Source organism: Pinus tabuliformis, chromosome 5_1, assembly GCF_031772625.1.
Source record: "Pinus tabuliformis cultivar Carrire ecotype Pingquan chromosome 5_1, CPIR1, whole genome shotgun sequence".
Lineage (NCBI taxonomy): Eukaryota > Viridiplantae > Streptophyta > Pinopsida > Pinales > Pinaceae > Pinus > Pinus tabuliformis.
The window spans coordinates 153,687,134-153,707,692 of NC_142305.1; the positions used below are offsets into that span (position 1 = coordinate 153,687,134).

General features: G+C 39.5%; 1 pseudogene; it reads left to right on the plus strand.

The window, feature by feature from the left end:
- The first annotated feature begins 526 nt into the window (after positions 1 to 526).
- On the plus strand, positions 527 to 19,655 carry LOC149163887 (G-type lectin S-receptor-like serine/threonine-protein kinase At1g34300 pseudogene; annotated as a pseudogene).
- The last annotated feature ends 904 nt before the right edge of the window (positions 19,656 to 20,559 follow it).

The following is a 20,559-nucleotide window of genomic DNA, read 5'->3' on the forward strand; positions in this document are numbered from 1 at the left end:
TGGGAGTCCGTACATTCTGATCCACACCGGAGCCCAGCTGAAATCTTCTTTGTTCGGGTCAAATCGAGGCTTCCATTCTGTAAGGTATAGTCCAGAAGAGTTGAAAAAATAAGGGCCGCCTTCGAATACCCTGGTTTTGTCTTCCAGGCAATTAAATATGGCTGTGAAGAAGCCCTTTGGTCCTAGTTGCAGTGTTACTTGTCCCTTTGGTTTCCATTTGGATTCTATCCAGCCATTCAGGGCGCGTTCTGTCGGCCAGAAGCCCAAGAATTTGCCTATCAGTGCATGGTCCTGCATGTACTGTATTTCTTCATTGATTCGGTGACTAGGCAGTTCTATCTTGATGCGCTCTGTCGACTTGGGAATACATGTAGCCGAGGTCGCCTTTGGCTGTGACGAAGAGGCGTTTGGGTCCTGTTCCGTTTCAGAGTCCGTGGCTGCAGTCTTATCTGCAGGGATCTCGTGATCACTGGCTTTCTGTCGTTCTTTCTCTTTGTCGCTATTCGTTTCAGGAGGAGGCGGCGGCATGCGTTTTGTTTTCCCGCTGGTGGAGGAGTCATTCGAAGGAGGGGGGGCCGAGCCCGCCCCTCCTGCAGGTGTGGCCATAAAGGAGTTTCAGCCGAGGACTGGCGGCTTGACGTGCCCTGTCAGGGTCGAGCAGGTAGGGTTCAGAGATGGCGGCAGGTACCTGTGCATTCGTAGGGTTGCAGCACACATATCTAGGTTCGGCCATATTAACTTCAATGATTTATTGCTTTTATAGAAAAGAGGTATGGTCGAAGGTCTTCCTGTTTTAAAATCTTCTCATATTGATTGTGATGCATGTGCACTGGGAAAGTTGCACAGAGATGAATTTCCTATGAATCCTGATAGAAAGAAGAGAGATATACTCGAGCTGGTACACACAGATCTATGTGGGCCTATGCAGACAAGATCGTTAGGCGGTGCATACTATTTTTTATTGTTTATTGATGACTGTACTAGATTTACTTGGGTGTATTTCCTCAGGAAGAAGAGCAACACTTTTGAATACTTCAAGGAGTTCAGAAGTATGGTTGAAAAACAGACAGGTAAATGCATCAGGATTCTTCACTCGGATCAAGGGGGAGAGTACAAGAAATCTTATGTACTCAAATACTGCAAAGATAATGGGATACAACAACAGTTTATAGTACCCCACACTCCTCAACAAAACGGGGTTGCAGAGAGGAAGAACAAAACCCTTGTGGAGTGTGCTCGTAGTATGTTGAAAGGTAAGAATATTTCTAACGGCTTTTGGGCTGAAGCGATTAATACTGTAGTATATCTAAAGAATAGGAGTCCAACAAGAAGTTTAGATTTTAAAAATCCTTTTGAAGCTTTATTTGGTTATAAGCTTGCAGTTAAGCATTTGAGAGTCTTTGGCAGCAAAGCCTTTGCTCATATCCCAAAGGAAGATAGAAAGAAACTTGACTCAAAGGCCATCAAATGTATTTTTGTTGGCTATTGTACAGAATTTAAGGCTTACAAACTGTTTAATCCCTCTACTCATAAAGTGTTTGTGAGCAGAGATGTAGTGTTTCATGAGCAAGTTAATGATGGAAGCCATGAGAGTGCTAAGGAAGAATGGAACGTGCCCTTGTTGGTGGAAGAAGGAAGTGATGAAGCATGTGACAACAATGAGCAGCAACATATGTAATAGCAACAACAACAAGAAGGGAAAGAAGATGATGTAGCTATCAAGCCAAGTCCAGAAAATGATGATCATACAAGGTTTGAAGCTACCCCACCACTCAGGAGATCAGGTAGGAAAGCTCAGTTGCTAGCAAGATATAGGGAAAATGCTTTTATAACTAGTATGATGAATGTTGTTGAACCTTCTAGTTATAAGGAAGAAAATGAATGTAGTGAATGGAAAACAATTATGGAACGATAATATGAATCTATAATCAGAAACAACACTTGGGAGCTGGTTGAACTTCCTGAAGGGAAACAAACCATAGGCTGTAAATGGTTGTATAAACCCAAGATGAATGCAGATGGAACCATAGATAAATTAAAAGCTAGATTGGTAGCAAAGGGGTATTCAAAAAAAGAAGGCATTGACTATGAAGAAACCTTTGCCCCCGTAGCTAAACTAAATACTATCAAAATGTTGATTGCTTTAGCTACTAAGAAACATTGGATGATTCACCAACTAGATGTAAAATCTGCATTTTTAAATGGGGAATTGAAAGAGGAGGTTTATTTAGAGCAACCTGAGGGGTTTGTCTAGAAAGGGAAAGAACATTTAGTCTGTAGATTAAAGAAAGCTCTATATGGACTAAAACAAGCACCCAGGTCCTGGTATGAAAAGATTGATTCATTTTTTCTACAACTTGGTTACAATAGAAGTAAAAACAACCCTAATCTATATACCATGAAAGATGAAAAGGGGTACATAGTGTTGATTTCTTTGTATGTAGATGATTTAATTATTACAGGTGATGTTATTTCTCTAATCAAAGAAATCAAGCAACAAATGTCACAGGTGTTCGAAATGAAAGACCTTGGTGAATTAAGATATTGTTTGGGTCTTGAGATCTGGAGAGATTTAGGACAAACTTTTTTGTCCCAGGGTAAGTATGTCAAAGGTCTACTGGAAAGATTCAGGATGGATCAGTGTAAGGCCGCAATAGTACCACTACAGAAAAACATTAAACTTCATAGTGAAGATGGCTCTAAATAGGTAGATGCGACACTTTATAGATAACTGGTTGGGAGCTTAATCTACTTGACCACTACTAGACCAGATTTGGCTTATGTAGTCAGTGTGCTAAGTCAATACATGTCCAAACCACTTGAGAGTCATTGGAATGCAGCAAAAGGTGTTTTAAGGTATCTACAATGAACTATAGACTGTGGTATTATTTATACTGATTCTTCTGATGTTAGATTGACAGGATTTACATATTCTGACTGGGCTGGAATTGTAGACAACCGCAGATTCATAACAGGCTATGCATTCAGCATTGGATTCGGGGTGATTACATGGAGCAGGAAGAAACAAAACACAGTTTTCTTGTCTTCAGCGGAAGCAGAGTATCAAGATATGTGTGCAGCAACATGTGAGGCAGTTTGGTTGCAGAGATTTCTCCAGGACGTCGAGGAAGAATAGAAATATGCAACAACAATTAGATGTGACAACTAGAGTTCAATCAAACTTGCCAATAATCCAATGTTTCACAAGAACACTAAACACATTGATACACAATTCCCCTTTGTCAGGGAGAAAGTTCAATGAAAAGAAATTCATCTTGTGTATTGTAAAACGTGTGATAATGTTGTAGACATTTTCACTAAGCCTCTTGGAAAAATTAAGTTTGAAATGTTTAGGGAGATGTTAGGCATATTTGTGAACCCCTTCTCCATTAAGGGGGAGTGTTGAAGATAATGGAGAATCCTATAATAGTGTCATTTGGTTCACGATACCTTAGGATAGGAATTAGTTTCTATTTCTTAGGATATGGTTCAACTTCCCTAATACCATGTATGTTATATAATGTTTGAAGTATATTGAGAATGTAGAGCGTTTTGCAGAGCCAGACTCTCCTAGTCCAGAATCTCCTTCGTAGAGCTGACCAATGAGTTTTTTTTATTTATTAATTCAAGAATAACATTTTGACATATTTTGGTTTTGATATAGAGTTGGGCATGGGTTTCTTTATTGGGCAATCCAAGAGCAGCAATATATCTTCTTTGTAGAATTTCCCATTGTAGATCAATAGATTATGCAATGTACTAAAGCAAAATACTTGATCTAATTCTACAAACAAACTTGTGGAAGCTTAATTGATTTTGAGCAAGATCAAATAGAACACATATAACAGAGAATGAGAAATCAATCACACATGAATACAGAAGAATACTCTGGGGAAAGCCTCAGCTAAAAACCCCGATCTTTGTAATATCATAAAGTGGAATATGTTCAGATTACATAAAGCTTTAGCTCACAATCTATCCAACGCTCAGTATAATCCCTCAATGTTGCTCATAGACTGAATAGACAAAACATATGCCTTTCTCCAATCCTCCAAGACTCCTATTTCCTTACACAGTTTCTCCTGGGTCCTCTGGTTGCCACCTGTGTGAATTAACCTCTCACACAACTCACCAAACTCAAAAATAATTGTGCAATCTCCAAGGAATGAATTCCTTTTGCATGCAAGAGATATCCTCAATGGAATATTCCTGAAACTGATAGTACATTTTCCCATCATCTGATCTCAACTAGGTCTCTGATTGAACTGACATGCATGAGTCATTTATGAGAGAATATTCAGTTATATGAAGTGCAGCAGTTACATGCATGCATGCATTAACTAACTGAACTCACAATTAGCTCCACAAACTGTTGGAACTAATCTAACTAGACTTAACTCAGTTAATGGAGCTAACTAATTACAACTCAAAGTACAACTCATCCTGATCTCCTTAACCAAGGGATAACTTCTTCAATCAAAGGGAAACTATTGCATGTCTTCACATAGACTTCATGTTTGATTTTCTACAACTAATTAACTCAAGATGAATTAATTAATTATTTTACAAACCGCTGCTAAGATCAAATTCTCAATTTTAGTTCAGGGACTAACTAAAATTGGAATGTATCCCGAAATGCTATTTATAGCGATGCTATCTTTAGCAATTCTATTTTAGCATTTCTTGTTGCCATTTTCAACACTCCCTCTCAACAAGAAAGGGATTATCAATCACCCCAATCCTGTCTCTGTGGAACTCGAACTTGCATTTTGACAATGCCTTAGTCAAAATATCTGCATCTTGTTCCTCGGTCGAAACATACAACAACAACATGATCCTATTCACCACACAGTCTCGAAGATGATGATACCAGATATCGATGTGCTTGGACCTATCATGAAACACAAGATTCATAGAGAGTTTGATACAACTCTGATTATCACAATAGATCACAGTTGGATCCATCCTCTAACTAAGCAATCCAACTAGAATATTCCGCATCCAAATGGCCTCACATGTTGCCTGACTGGCAGCCATGTATGCAGCGTTTGCTGAGCTAAGTGCAACTAACCTCTATTTCCTGTTGTACCAAGAAACTGTAGCTGAACCAAGGTTGAAGATTCCTCCTGAAGTTCTCTTCCGACCTGATGGACTCCCTACCTAATCTGCATCTGTGAAGCCCCGAAACTTCACTCCCTCTGTCCGTCTGTACCACAATCCATACTGAGATGTGCCTCTGAGGCATCTCAACACATGCTTCGTTGCCTTCCAAAACAGTTTGGTAGGCTGAACCATAGCTTGACTCAGCTGGTTCACTGCAAAGCACAAATCTGGTCGTGTGTTCACTAGGTACATCAATGAACCCACAAGTTTCTGATAAACAATAGCAGCTACTACCTCACTTGAAGTAGCATCCTCCTTCCTTCAGTTACTAGCTAGAGGAGTCTGCATGGGCTTGCACTTCTCCATGTGGAATCACTTGAGTATCTCATTGGAATACTTACCTTGAGACACAAACACTTCCCCATCCTTTTGCCACACTTCCATGCCTAGAAAGTAGTGCATAAGGCCCATGTCTTTCATCTCGAACTCTCTTGTAAGGTCCTCCTTGCAAGACTTGATCAACTGATCATCACCTGTCAATATCAGATCATCAACATAAAGAACAATGATCAATGGCTTACCTTCTACCATGATGTGGTAAAGGTTCACATCTGCTTCACTCTTGGTGAACCCCAACCCGATGAAATAGTTGTCAATCTTGGTGTACCAAGCACGAGGTTCTTGCTTCATCCCATACAAAGCCCTCTTGAGTCAGCACACATGCAACTCACGATCGAAGGTCTCAAAACCTTTCGGCTGCTCAATGTACACCTCTTCCTCAATCTTCCCATTGAGGAACACAGTCTTCACATCCATCTGATGGATCTTCCAACCCATCTGAGTTGATAGTGCCAAAATCAATATGATAGATGAGTACTTTGCTATAGGAGAAAAAGTCTCATCATAGTCGATCCCCACGACTTGTGAGAAACCACAGGCGACAAACCTTGCCTTATGTTTCTCAACACTGCCATCAACTGCCTACTTTACCTTGTAAAGCCATCAGGAACTCATCACTGACTTGCCCTTTGGTCTTGGGACAACATCCCAAACACAGTTCCGAACATTGGAGTCGTACTCCTCCACCATAGCATCAACCCAAACTAGTTTCTGCTCTACTTCCTTGAATGAAGAAGGTCCAGACTCTACACATTCCCCAACTAGGGCCATGTAACCAATGTACCGCTCGGGTGAACTCCTCTGTCTGCACTGAGAAGATGGTTGTCCCACATTCTCTCTTGCATCCAACATCAACTTGTCAGCTTCCCTTGAGCATTTCTGCCCATCTTTGGAAGACTCTACATGAGTGGATGTCTCCACTCCTGGATCCTCTGCATGTGGCTGCTCCGCATCAGTCTGAGGCTCCTCCTCCTTAGGAACTAAAAGTTCCTCCTTTGAATGCAACTTGAGCTCCCTCTGAAGTGATACTCACATGGATTTCTACTCGTTGAACTTCAGATCTCTACGTACCACTGTCCTTTGACTGATAGGCAAGAACACCCGATAGTTGTGGGGTGTATCAGTGTACCCCACAAGTATCCGCAACTCAGGTGTTGTATCTAGCTTCTTCCGGGCATCCTTGGTCACATGGCAATACACTGATGATCCAAATATCCTGAAGTGACTCACATCTAGTCTCTTCCCGGAAAAGGCTTCCATTGGTGTCTTCATTCCCAGTATACGATGTGGGCTTCTGTTATGCAAGTATACTACTATATTGCTTGCCTCAGCCCGCAAATGAAGTGGTAGGCTTTGGTCATGCAACATTGCTTGAGCTGCTCCCACAATCGATCTGTTCTTCCTTTCGGCCACCCCATTTTGCTGTGGGTTATGGGGTGCCGTCAACTACCATTTAATTCCTTCTACTGCATAGAAGTACTTAAACTATTGGGAGACATACTCTCCACCATTGTCGCTATGCAAGACTCTTATTTTCTTTCTAGATTCTTTCTCTGCTAAGGCTTTGAACTCACAAAACCTTGGGAAGGTTTGATACTTCTTCTTCATAAAGTAGATCCAACATCTACGAGAAAAATAATCAATAAAAATAACATAGTACCTTTCTTTAGTGGTGGAGGTTGTAGAGAATGGTCCACACACATCTGTATGAAGATGCTCCATGATTTCTCCAGCTCTACAGTCTCGATCCTGAAAGGAAGATTTCACATACTTACCCAAGGTACAACCTTTGCATGTATCCATTTGCTCCAGTTTTCCCTTGGGAAGTCCGGTAGAAATCTGTTGCATGATCTTCAAGGCCCGATGGTGCAAGTGGCACAATCTTCTATGCCATAGCTCGCCAACATCTTGGCTCTACACCAACTCTGCTTTGGAACTCAATGCAGCACAATCGTCTACTCTAGCTTGTAGATATTCTTTACTCGAATCCCAATCCTCTTGGTCTGTCTAGCGCCGATATGCCTCAGGACTGCCTTTCCTTTACTAAATACTACATCATAGCCTTTGTCTTCCAGCATAGCGACAGACACAAGATTCTTCTTCAAACCCGGTACATACTTTACGTCAGTCAGGGTGATAGGAGCTCCATGCTCCCTCTGAAACACAACCGTACCTTCACCTGAAACACGACACTTTCCATCATTGCCCATCTTGATCTGCATCTGGAGATCCTTCTCTTCCAACGTACTAAAATGATCCTTTTTACTGGTTGTTAGTTTCAACCTTTGAAGCCTTCCACACACTCTTACAAAGTGGTCTTAGGGTGTCAAGGTCAAATTTTGTCATTTCAGTGAGTCTTCAAGTAAAATTTGGTCATTAGGTATTAGGTTTAGGATTTGTTTTCACTTCTTTCAAAATTGTCCAAATGTCGGTCCATGTCACCATTCAGCTGAGTGTACCATCATGCGGAGAGTTGTCATCATCATTTTAGGTTCCAATGGGTCATTTTTACACCTTGTTCGTGCTTGAGTTGTACTTGGGTAAGGCTCATTTCCCTCTCCTAGGGTTTTGAAGGTAATTTCTCTTGGATGGTCAAATCATCAACAAAGCTTGCATCCTGATGCTCATACACCTTCCCCTATCCTTAATTTACCTTATTAAACACTTCCCATCACTGATATCCCTCAAATTCCTCATTTTCCCACAAACCCTAGTTTCTTGCTACAATTTGACAATTTTCTAGGCTAAGCCTGTGTTTTTCCCTTTTGGACCCCTTCCCCTCACTCAATCTTTGAAATTACACTTTCCCTTGCTTCCTAACATCCCTCCCTACTTCCAAAAATTTCCTCAAGAATTTAGAAGCCCCTTATCCCCTTCATTTCCCTTCATTTCTACAAATCCCCTGTTCCACACATCGGGGTAGGTTTTACTCAAATGATGTTTCTGAGAAATAGAAGATGAATTTGACAAACGTGAGAGAGGTTTTTTTCCATAATAGGCCAAGGAAGAAAAACCTCCTTCACAATTTACACAGGTGTCATGGTTTTATAGAAATGTCAACAATATAGTTTCCTCAGGAGAATTGCTACACCTCTGGACTGACCTTGGGAAAATCAAGATTTCTCCTATCTTGGTTGGCCAAATTACTTTCTTGATGCATTAAATGATAGCTAGACACAAATAATTTTCCAATGAGCTATCATGAGATGAATTTGGAGTTGAGGAAGACCTTCAAAAGTTGACTGCAACAACACTCTACATTTAGGCAGCCTCATTTTGCACATTTTGACCAGTCTTGGGAGAGTTGACTTTTTATAGGTAAAATGAACCTCAAATTGAGGAATTCAAGATTTTTTAGAAAGTAGACTCAATAATGTTTCCAATGAGCTATCCTACATCTAATTTGGGCACCGGGAAGGCCTCCAAAATCGGCCTGCAAAAGGGCATTGCGCATCAAATTTTGAAACATAGGAAATTTCAGCTAATGCGCACTGCACATTGAATTGGATCACTCTTTTTCCAAATGGCTTGTGGTTTTGGATTCATCATGAAAAAAAAATGAAACCAAGAAACTTTCATAAATTTTGGAGAGGCAAGCTGTTCCACTGCCTATTTTCTTGTTCCTAGATTAGATGTTGTTGAAACAACTCCTTGAGTTATGGATTCGACCCCTAATGACTAGCATGAGTTGTTTGATGCCTATATTATGTTTTCTCCTAGTCATTTGTAAAGGTTGGACTCTTGTGGATGCTTTGAGATTCATTGTAAATCACTTCTGGGATTCTTGTGGTAATGTGTCTTGGGATTCTTTCTTCCTTTGTTATTTAGTTTCTCTTATGTGTATATGTGCCAGCATCTATTTCTTTCTTAATAACTAAATGAATCAAGATAGATAGGTGGAATCCATTAATATTCAGTGCTCTGCCTTGGGAATACATTTAGTTTTTAATGTTTTCTGTTGTTTGAAGAGGACTCATGAACTTTGCATGCCCTCCTCAACTCCTCACTAGTCTTAGACTTACCATCACACTCAATTCCAAGTGCCAAAACACCTACCTACCTCGCCCCACAGAACATCCTGCAAATCTAAGTTGATTTCCCAGACCCAAAGCTGCCTTCTTCATTTGATCCAGCAACCAACCATCAAAATCAAACAAAATCCTCTGACCTAATATACCTAGCCTAAAATCAACATTCATTTCAGTCATCTCAAGCCCTAGTTGCCAATATCCTAATTGAGATTGACAAGGAGAGAGCCCTCTCCCGACCTGGTAGGGCTAGCTACCAGGTTAAGTGTGGTTTGATGTTACCCTAGACCTGCCTTCCTTCAGCCTGAGGTAGATTTAGGCACTAACATAGTGGCGACCATACTGGGGAACGTAGTTTTATGTTCCTCAACAAAATGTATCAAGTTCAGATCTGATTGTTGATGGCGCACAATGATTAGACACCGGAAGGTTGAAATCATTCACCTAGCGACTCCAAATCAGTGTTGAGATAAGATCCAAGGACTCCACTGGAGGATGAACTTGACCAGTAGAAACATGAAAGGACAATATGGAAATATTAGGTATTCAAGTTGGAATTTCATCCAAGACATTATGTTCTTCGTTATAAATTATTTCTTCTCTTTTCCCGAGAATTTCAAGAAGGCTTTACAAAGTATATTGTATTCGAGGAAAGATCCTAGATCGACATTTGATTCTTTCCCTTTGAAGATTGTGGATACAAAACATTCACATGCCTTTGATCTTGATCAAGAACCTTCTTCTGAATTTTATGATGACTGTCTTCAAACTGATGATCCTCGAGAGATAAAGACTAATTCTACACCTTCTTTACATATTCCCATACCTTGTAAAATTCCAGATAGATATAAGCCTCTGATTTTACGTCCTATATCCCATGCTTTCCCTAAAAATTATTACCTATATCTACTAAGATTTGATGGTGAATGTGACAACATCACTGCTAAGAGACATGTTTTGAATTTTGAGTGTTTTCTTGACCTTTTTGAGGTTGATGAAGAGGATGTCAGTATTAGGCTTTTTGCTCTTTCTTTGTGAGGCAAAGTCAAGAGTTGGTTCAAAACCTTGCTTGATGCGAGCATCTCAGATTTCCAGCAGTTCGTCAAATTTTTCCTTGACAGGTGGATGATCAGAAAAAACCATTTCTTGATTATAGAAGAGTATAACCAGCTGAAAAGACTGCCAAGGGAGATAGTATAACAGTGTTCTGCCAGGTTTAACCAAGTCTATTGTTCAATGCTTGTGAATATAAGACCTCCTCCTAGATCCGCTCTCTTGCACTACCCGGAAGCCTTTGATCCAGAAATGGAGTTTCAGTTGAGAGAAAGAAACCTTGCAACACTTGAGGAGATGAAAAACAGTGTAGTAGATGTAGAGGCTAATCTGTTGATCAGAAGGGAAAAGTTGAAGGAAGAAGAGATGAAGAACATAGATCCAGAGGAATCAACATCTTTAGAGGTAAAACTTGACATTTTGGTAAGTGCAGTGGAAGAGATGATGCAAAGGATCACCACAAAGAATGAGTATAATGTTCAAGCCCATGGCTCACTGATTGAAGAAGAACAAGTTGCTGATCCAAAACATTTTGTTTCTTATCCCAGTTTTCATAGACATGATAATGATTGTTTTATAGATCATCTTGGAGAAGAGAGATCTGTTGATATGACATGCATGCTTGATGATGTATTTTTTACTGACGATTTGCCTCAGTTTGATCAGTATGATGATGATTATGTTCTCCAAACAAAAGCTAATCTTGTAGACAAATCAACAGCTAGTTTGTGGGAGGAGGAAGTCCACTTTCAGCAGCTTGAATACGATGATCAATCGATACATATTAGCTATGGAAGTGAGAAGGAAAGTGCAGCAAATTTTGAAGTAAGTGAAGGATCTTTTCCTTTTTGTTTTTCTTCGTTTCAGTTCATCAGAGACAACTTTCATGCAATCAGAAATCAACTATCGACAAGTCTTGATCTGGACCATCTTGAGGGCAATGAAATCCTTGTGCAAGACTTCTCATATCTAGATTTGCAGCCCTCGAATGCCATTGATTGTCAAGTTGCAAATGAAGATTTGGAAGCTGGATCATATGATCAAATGATGCAAGATGATTCCGTACCATTTTTTTTGTATCATTTCAGTTTTTGAAGGGAAAATTGCATAGCATATCTTCAAATGAGCAGCCTGTAGAAAATGATGCAGTCTCATTACAACCAATAGAAAATGGGTTGCAACAGTATTTTCAAGTTTTTCGCGATCCAATAGCTGATGTGTTGGATGATGTCTGTAGTAAAAGTCCGGCAACCGGTTTCTTTGTCAGTTTCAGCAGGAGTCTTGTCACAGTGCTTAGATGAAAGTTTGCATTCATGGTACGAGGAGAAGAAAAGTAATCCATTGGATGAGCTAAGTCCCAGTGTGCATGAATTTCAAGATCCTTATGCAGTTTTTTTGGAGTCAGATAGAGAATCCATATTATTCAATGGATCTGTTTACAAGTTTTCATGGGAGTTGCCTTTCAGTAGTTCTCTCTTGTTGTTCATAAGCAAGCACTTGTGGAGAATGCAAACAACAGCCAGAATGCTTACTTGGTTGCATTGGTTGTTTCATTTCACTTGATCAGGTGATGAATGGAACAACTAGAGTAGGTTTTATTGAATAAGCTCCATTTTGAGCATATTTTCCAGTTTTTCAGTTGTGTTTTAGTATTGAGTCAGTTTCAAGTCAGTTTGTGTCATCAAGTTGTCAGTTTTCAGTCATGCATTTCAATTTGAGTTTTTGACTCCATGCCCAATGGATAAGGCACTGGTCTGCTTTCCCAAAGATCTGCGGTTCTTGGCACCTCCAAGGAGCTACCATCCCCATTGGAGCCAATGTTAATGTCAGTCTTTGAAGATTTCTACTAGTGATGAAACACGCTCTTACAAAGTGGTCTTAGGGTGTCAAGGTCAAATTTTGTCATTTCAATGAGCCTTCAAGTAAAATTTGGTCATTAGGTATTAGGTTTAGGATTTGTTTTCACTTCTTTCAAAATTGTCCAAATATCAGTCCATGTCACCATTCAACTGAGTGTATCATCATGCAGAGAGTTGTCATCATCATTTCAGGTTCCAATGGGTCATTTTTACACCTTGTTCGTGCTTGAGTTGTACTTGGGTAAGGCTCACTTCCCTAACCTAGGGTTTTGAAGGTAATTTCTCTTGGATGGTCAAATCATCAACAAATCTTGCATCTTGATTCTCATACACCTTCTCCTATCCTTAATGTACCTTATTAAACACTTCCCATCACTGATATCCCTCAAATTCCTCATTTTCCCACAAACCCTAGTTTCTTGCTACAATTTGAAAATTTTCTAGGCTAAGCCTGTGTTTTTCCCTTTTGAACCCCTTCCCCTCACTCAATATTTGAAATTACACTTTCCCTTGCTTCCTAACATCCCTCCCTACTTCCCAAAATTTCCTCAAGAATTTAGAAGCCCCTGATCCCCTTCATTTCTACAAATCGCTTGTTCCACACATCGAGGTAGGTTTTACGCAAATGATATTTCTGAGAAATAGAAGATGAATTTGAGAAGAAAAACCTCCTTCGCTTTTTACACAGGTGTCATGGTTTTAGAGAAATGTCAAAAATATAGTGACCTCAGGAGAATTGCTGCACCACTGGAGTGACCTTGGGAAACTCAAGCTTTCTCCTAGATTGGTTGGCCAAATGACTTCCTTGATGAGTGAAATGATAACTAGACATAAACATCTTTCCAATGAGCTATCATGAGCTCATATTGGAGTTGAGGAAGACCTTCAAACATTTACTGCAATAGCACTCTGCATTTAGGCAGCTTCATTTTGCACATTTTGACCAGTCTTGGGAGATTTGACTTTTACAGGGAAAATGAACTCCAAATTAAGAAATTAAATATGTTTTGGAAAGTAGACTCAATAAGCTTTCCAACGCGCTATCCTACACCCAATTTGGACACTGGGAAGGCCTCCAAAATTCAAAAGGGAGCTCCGCATCAAATCAATGGCGTTGGCTCAATCTTTTGCCAAAGGGATTGTGGTTTTGGATTCAGCATGAGAAAACATTGAAACCCAGGAAGTTTCATAAGTTTTGGAGAAGATCTGGGTCACTTAAAGGGAAAAAAACAACTAAAAAATGCCCTCTTTGCCACGTTTTGGACCCACAGGAAGTAGTCTTGGTATAAATGATTTTTGAAGGGGGAAATCAACTCTAAATCAGAAAATTCAAAATGTTCCAGAAACTAGATAGGTAGGGCTTTCCAACAAGCTATCTTGGGCCTAATTTGGATGAGTGGAAGGCCTCCAAAGGTAGCCTTGAAGTGGCATTACGCATCAGGCAGATTTTGTCAATTTTGCCTAAAACTCAAAATTTCGCCCAGTTTCTTCAGTGGTTGACTTTTCTTCTTGTTTAGGTAAATGTATGCATGGTAAATGATGTATTTGACGTAAGTATAGGTGAAAATCACCTCATAGGGTAGATACATCAAATCAAAAGTGGTTTTGCACTGAATGTATCAGTTTCCTTAGTTTTAGAGGCAAGATGTTCCACTGCCTATTTTCTTATTCCTAGTTTAGATGTTGTTGAAACAACTCCTTGAATTATGGATTCGACCCCTGATGACTAGCATGAGTTTTTTGATGCCTATATTATGTTTTATCTTAGTCATTTGTAAAGGTTGGACTCTTCTGGATGCTTTGAGCTTCATTGTAAATCACTTCTGCAGTTTGGCAAGTAAATGAACCAGGGTTTTGCAGCATTTTGTGGGATTCTTGTGGTAATGTGCCTTGGCATTGTTTCTTTCTTTGTTATTTAGTTTCTCTTATGTGTATATGTGCCAGCATCTATTTCTTTCTTCATAACTAAATGAATCAAGATAGATAGGTGGAATCCATTGATATTCAGTGCTCTGCCTTGGGAATACATTTAGTTTTTAATGTTTTCTGTTGTTTGAAGAGGACTCATGAACTTTGCATGCCCTCCTCAACTCCTCACTGGTCCTAGACTTACCATCACATTCAATTCCAAGTGCCAAAACACCTACCTACCTCGCCCCACAGAACATCTTGAAAATTTGAGTTGATTTCCCGGCCCAAAACTGCCTTCTTCCTTTGATCCAGCAACCAACCATCAAAATCAAAAAAAATCCTCTGACCTAATATACCTAGCCTAAAATCAGCATTCATTTCAGTCATCTCAAGCCCTAGTTGCCAATATCATAATTGAGATTGACAAGGAGAGAGCCCTCTCCCGACCTGGTAGGGATAGCTACCAGGTTAAGCATGGTTTGATGTTACCCTAGACCTGCCTTCCTTTAGCCTGAGGTAGATTTAGGCGCTAACACCAGTCATGTGGAATGAAGCTCCACTGTCCAGGTACAAAACACATCCCACCATCATGCGATGAGGGTGAAATCTAATTTGAATTGTGAGGCAAGTGCCTCACCATCTGATCCCTTCGAGGATCCCTTCTTGGATTTCTTCTGTGGACAATTCGTAGCATAATGGTCCATCTCATGACAATGAAAGAATCTCACTTTCGATTTGTCAATCTTCTTCCCACCATGGGAAGAACTTTATTTGGAATGGGATGCCTTCCCTTTCCCTTTCCTTGCCTTACTCGCCAAGGCTATATTTTCTTCATCATCTTGCTTTGATGAAGATCCATCTTTGGTGCTTCTTCTTATCTCCTCCTGCATCATATCCGATCAAAGTCGTTCCCAATCTGGTAGTTTCTCTCTTCCATTTATCGAGTCTTGGTAGCTATGCTAGCTCTTAGGAAGATCGAGGAGAGAAAGACTCACCATGTCATCATCGGTTGTCATGATCCCTACACTTCCAAGCTCATCCCTGCAGGTGGTGAGCTTGTTCAGATATGTAGAGATCGTGTCGCCCTTTTCACACTTGATTTTTCGAAGCTTGTCTTTCAGCACCAACTTCCTATGATCGCTGTTGTTCTGATATAGATCTTTCAATTTTTTCCACATTGAAAATAGTGTCTCCTTCCCATGGAGACTCGAGACTATGTGGTCTCAAACTCCCTCCATAAGGATTATCCTCACTCTAGCCACACATTTCTTCCATTCCTCCAATTCTTGGGCATTAGTTGTTACTGGCTTGGGGACTTCTTGATCAATGAAGTCCTTTAGACCGTTGTCCTCTAATATCACTTCCATGCGATCCTTCTAGGATATATAATTTGAGCTACCATCAAGGGCATACTCAAGTCTCAAACCGTTGAACGCCAGTGGTGAAATTTGAGATGTGATAAGAATTCAAATTCTATAATTAGGAACTTCAAACTTTGAACTTCTCCCTTCTTTGTATACTATTCTTCTCTTTGATCACCTTTTCTCTAATACCATGTAGAATTTCCCACTGTAGATCAACAGATTATGCAACGTACTAAAGCAAAATACTTGATCTACTTCTACAAACAAACTTGCAGAAGCTTAATCGATTTTGAGCAAGATCAAATATAACACATATAACAGAGAATGAGAAATCAATCACACATGAACACAAAATAATACTCTAGGGAAAGCCTCAGCTAAAAACCCTGATCTCTGTAATATCATACCAGTGGAAATATGACTGGATTACACAAAGCTTTAGCTCACAAGCTATCCAGCTCTTAGTACAATCCCTCAATGTTTCTCATAGACTCAATAGACACAACATATGCCTTCCTCCAGTTCTCCAAGCCTCCTATTTCCTTGCGCAGTTTCTCCTGGGTCCTCTGGCTGCCACCTGTGTAAATTAACCTCTCACACAACTCAAAAGTAACTGTGCAATCTCCAAGGAATGAATTCCTTTTGCATGCAAGAGATATCCTCAATGGAATATTCCTATAATTGATAGTACATTGTCCCATCATATGATCTCAACTGGTTCTCTGATTGAACTGACATGCATGATTTATTTATGAGAGAATATTCAGTTATCTGAAGTGCAACAGTTACAAGCATGCATGCATGCATTAACTAACTGAACTCACAATCAGTTCCAAAAACTGTTGGAACTAATCTAACTAGACTTAACTCAGTTAATTGAGCTAACTAATTACAACTCATCTTGATCTCCTTAATCAAGGGATAACTTCCTCAATCAAAAGAGAAACTGTTGGATGTCTTCACATAGACTTCATGTTTGATTTTCTACAACTAATTAACTCAAGATGAATTAATTAATTATTTTATAAACAACTGCTAAGATCAAATTCAAATTTTAATTTTCAATTTTAGTTCAGGGGCTAACTAAAATTGGAATGTATCCCGAAATGCTATTTATAGCAGTGCTATTTTTAGCACTTCTATTTTTAGCATTTCTTGTTTCTATTTTCAACATTCTTACAGGAGGGTTAGACAGCTTAGGTTTTGCTTTTGGGTTGGAGTTAGGGGAGCTTGGAATTTGTTTATCAGATACCCATGTTATCTGTTACATGGTTGCACTGTTCAAAATTGAATAAGATTGAACTAGTTAAACTATTATACGTATCTTAAACAAACAAACATGTTCGGTAAACCTTGATCTATTGCTTATCTATTACTTGGTTGAACTATTTAATGATTATTACAATTTCTTATTGCTTATCTATTACTTCGATGCAGTGTAGAGATTAGAATGGCATCACTCTAAATTTACGAGGCACCCATGTCCTAAATGTGGCTGACGGATCACCAACTACCTGTTTCACTTATTATAATCAAGGTGAAAGCAATAGTGTGGCATAATTATGTTAATCCCAATATCTGTAATGTATATTATTATTATTCAATGTATAGATGGAGCAGTGGAGCCAGGGTCCAGCCTTAAGCCTTCCTTCTCAGGGCAACAAAAGTTTTGGAAATCCCCAAATGGCAACTTCAACTTTGGATTTCACCCAATTGGAAATGATGGGTTACATGTTATAGGCATTTCAATTAACGACAGTATGGTGTGGATTGCATGTGAGAATGGTGGTATCAGAGTGTTTGACAGAGCTTCCTTTGATTTCTAGATTGATGGCAACCTCGTTTTGCGCAGTGGACTCAACACCACAATGTGGCAAACCAATACTGCGAACCAAAGCATATCGTCTACTGTTATGCAGGATGATGGCACTTTTGTAGTGAATAATAGCACTTCCAACAACGTTTGGGAGAGCTTTGCCAATCCTACTGATACCCTTTTGGTGAATCAAAGTTACCATGTGGGAAAGAGCCTCTGCATGTATGCTTATTCATTGACTCTGGAGCCTAGTTGGAATTTCACATTGAAATGGAGGAACAACATCACATACTGGAATCAGGGTTCCCCTAATGGCTCCAGAGCATGTTTGAGAAATCGAGGGATTTTTACACTCTCTAATTCTTCTAGTGATCAGGTCTAGATGGCATACAACAGCGATTATACTGATGCCTCAATCTCATTGTGAAGGATCAAGCTTGAATCAGATGGGAATCTGAGTTCCTATGGGTGGGTTAAAAGCTCTGGAACACGGCAGCTAGGCTGGAGTGCAGTGGAAGACTAATGAAAAGTGTGTGGATGATGTGGGAACTATGGGGTGTGCATTCACGATGACACAACCTCGTACTGCACATGCCCATCTGCAGATTTCGTTCCAATAGATCCCAAGGATTCCACACAAGGGTGTGGGAGAGTGCGGGACATTGCAGGGTGTAGTAACCAGAGCATGGTTGTATTGGAAAATACTGAATTCTTCTCATTTCCTCTAGAATCAGAGTCACAATCAGAGACATTCAATTTTGGTATAAAACATTGTAGGTAGAATTGCCTCAGTAATCCATTCTGTTTTGCATCTACACTCATGGCGGATGGTTCGGGCACTTGCAGTATGAAGACTGAGAATTTCATAAGTTCCTATCAATCAACAGCCATTCCAATCACATCTCATGTAAAGGTATGTGGTAAAGTTTGTCCTCTGGCACTGCCACCCCCTGCAATTATATTCTTGGGGTCAACCAAAGAATCTGCCATTCGAATTGTAGGGGCAGTTGTAGGACCTATTATTGCCTTGATTACTATCGAGATATGCATCTGGTTTATTTTCTATAAAAATAATCCGAGATTTAGATTTAGGCAGCTACCATCCCAATATACACTTCTAGAATATATCTTGGGGTATCCAGTTCAGTTTCCTACAAGCAGCTTCAGCACTCAATAAGGAGTTTTATGGAAAATTTGGGCTTAGGAGGGTTTGGAACAGTGTACAAGGGAGAATTGCCCAACAAGACAATAGTCGCAGTAAAGTAGCTGGAAGTGATTGAAAAAGGGGAGAGACAATTCCATATGGAGGCAGAAAACATCAACCGTACTCATCACTTGAACTTGGTTAGGCTAATCGGATTTTGCTCAGAAGGTCACCATAGATTACTAGTTTATCAATTCATGAAAAATTCTTCCCTGGAAACATTCCTTTTTTTTCAGACCAACCTAGGATACTAGATTGGATAAGCGGTTCAGTATAGCCCCAGGAACCACAAGGGGTATCGCCTACTTGCACGAAGAGTGTAGAGATTGCATTGTTCACTGTGATGTTAAACTTGAGAACATTCTCCTAGATGATAATTTCAGTGCAAAGGTCATCAGAAGTAGTCGATGACTAGTGTTCGGGGCACTAGGGCATACTTGGCTCCAGAGTGACTTGCCAATCTACCCATCACTACTAAGTTTGATGTTTATAGTTATGGCATGGTTTTGCTAGAGATCATCAGCGGTAAAAAGGAATTTTGATACCTTAACGACAAGGAGAAAGAAATTCTCACTGTGGGCATTCGAGGAATTTGAAAGTGGAAACATATTAAACATTACAGACGAGAAGCTTGCTATAGATATGAATATTGATGAGGTAACCAGGGCACTTCAAGTTAGATTCTATTGTATCCAAGAGCACCCCTCACAGTGGCCAACTATGGGGAAAGTTGTCTAGATGTTGGAGGGCATTTTTCCTATTGACAAACCACCTGCTCCTAAATCTTTGGAAAGCTTTGAAAGCAGTACTAGTGGCAGTGGTAGTGCCAGTGAAATGGAAATCTTAGTGCTTGCAACACCCAGTCATCCAGTTTCTTCTATCTCCTCTATGAGTGCCACTTTGTCTTTAGATCTCTGAAAAAATCAGGAACAGAGACTCTCCAGCCGCAATTAGCTATTAGTGCTTGCAACACCAGTCATCTAGTTTCTTCTATCTCCTCTGTGAATGCCCCTCTGTCTTCAGATCTCTGAAAAAACCCGGAACAGAGACTCTCTAGCAGCAATTAGCTATCAGTGCTTGCAAGACCCAGTCATCTAGTTTCTTCTATCTCCTGTGTGAATGCCACTCTGTGTTCAGATATCTAATAAATAATTTGGAACAAAGACTCTCTAGCCATAATTAGCTATCTTCTCCAGACCAGTTAAGTTGTATGACAAGACAGGTTCTATCATCATTCCTGGTCATTCTGATTAATAGAACGATCACCATAACTTGGTTTCGTTTCAGCTCAAAATTTAGGGAAAAGGAATTATTTTGTTGTGTCAAGTGATATGTTATTATATTTATAATTATATACTAATGCTATTAGTTAAAGACCCTCACTGTTACGCACCCTTACTTTTTTTTTTTGAAGGTTGCAACCAGGGATCAAATTTGAAGGGAAGATCCTTACTATTATCTTCACTGCTATGCTATAGACATGGAATGAAATTTATTAATGGTAAATATTTTAATTTGGGAGATGGTTAAATTATTTTTTATTTTAGATTTGACTGGTTAGTATTTGAATATTGGTAAGATATTATTTTTGTTATTAATGTAAATTTATTTTAATTTTTACTTTATTAAAGAGATTAAATTTTTGAAGAAATATTTGCAATTCTAAAGATTTGATGTCTTGTTATATGATATTTTTGTACCTAGTGAAAAAACACTATTTTTTTCATTATAAAAAGGATAGTACATATTCTGATTATACATTCCATCTGCAAGTGTTTATTACTTACTAATTCTGATATTATTTATCTTATTCCTATTACAA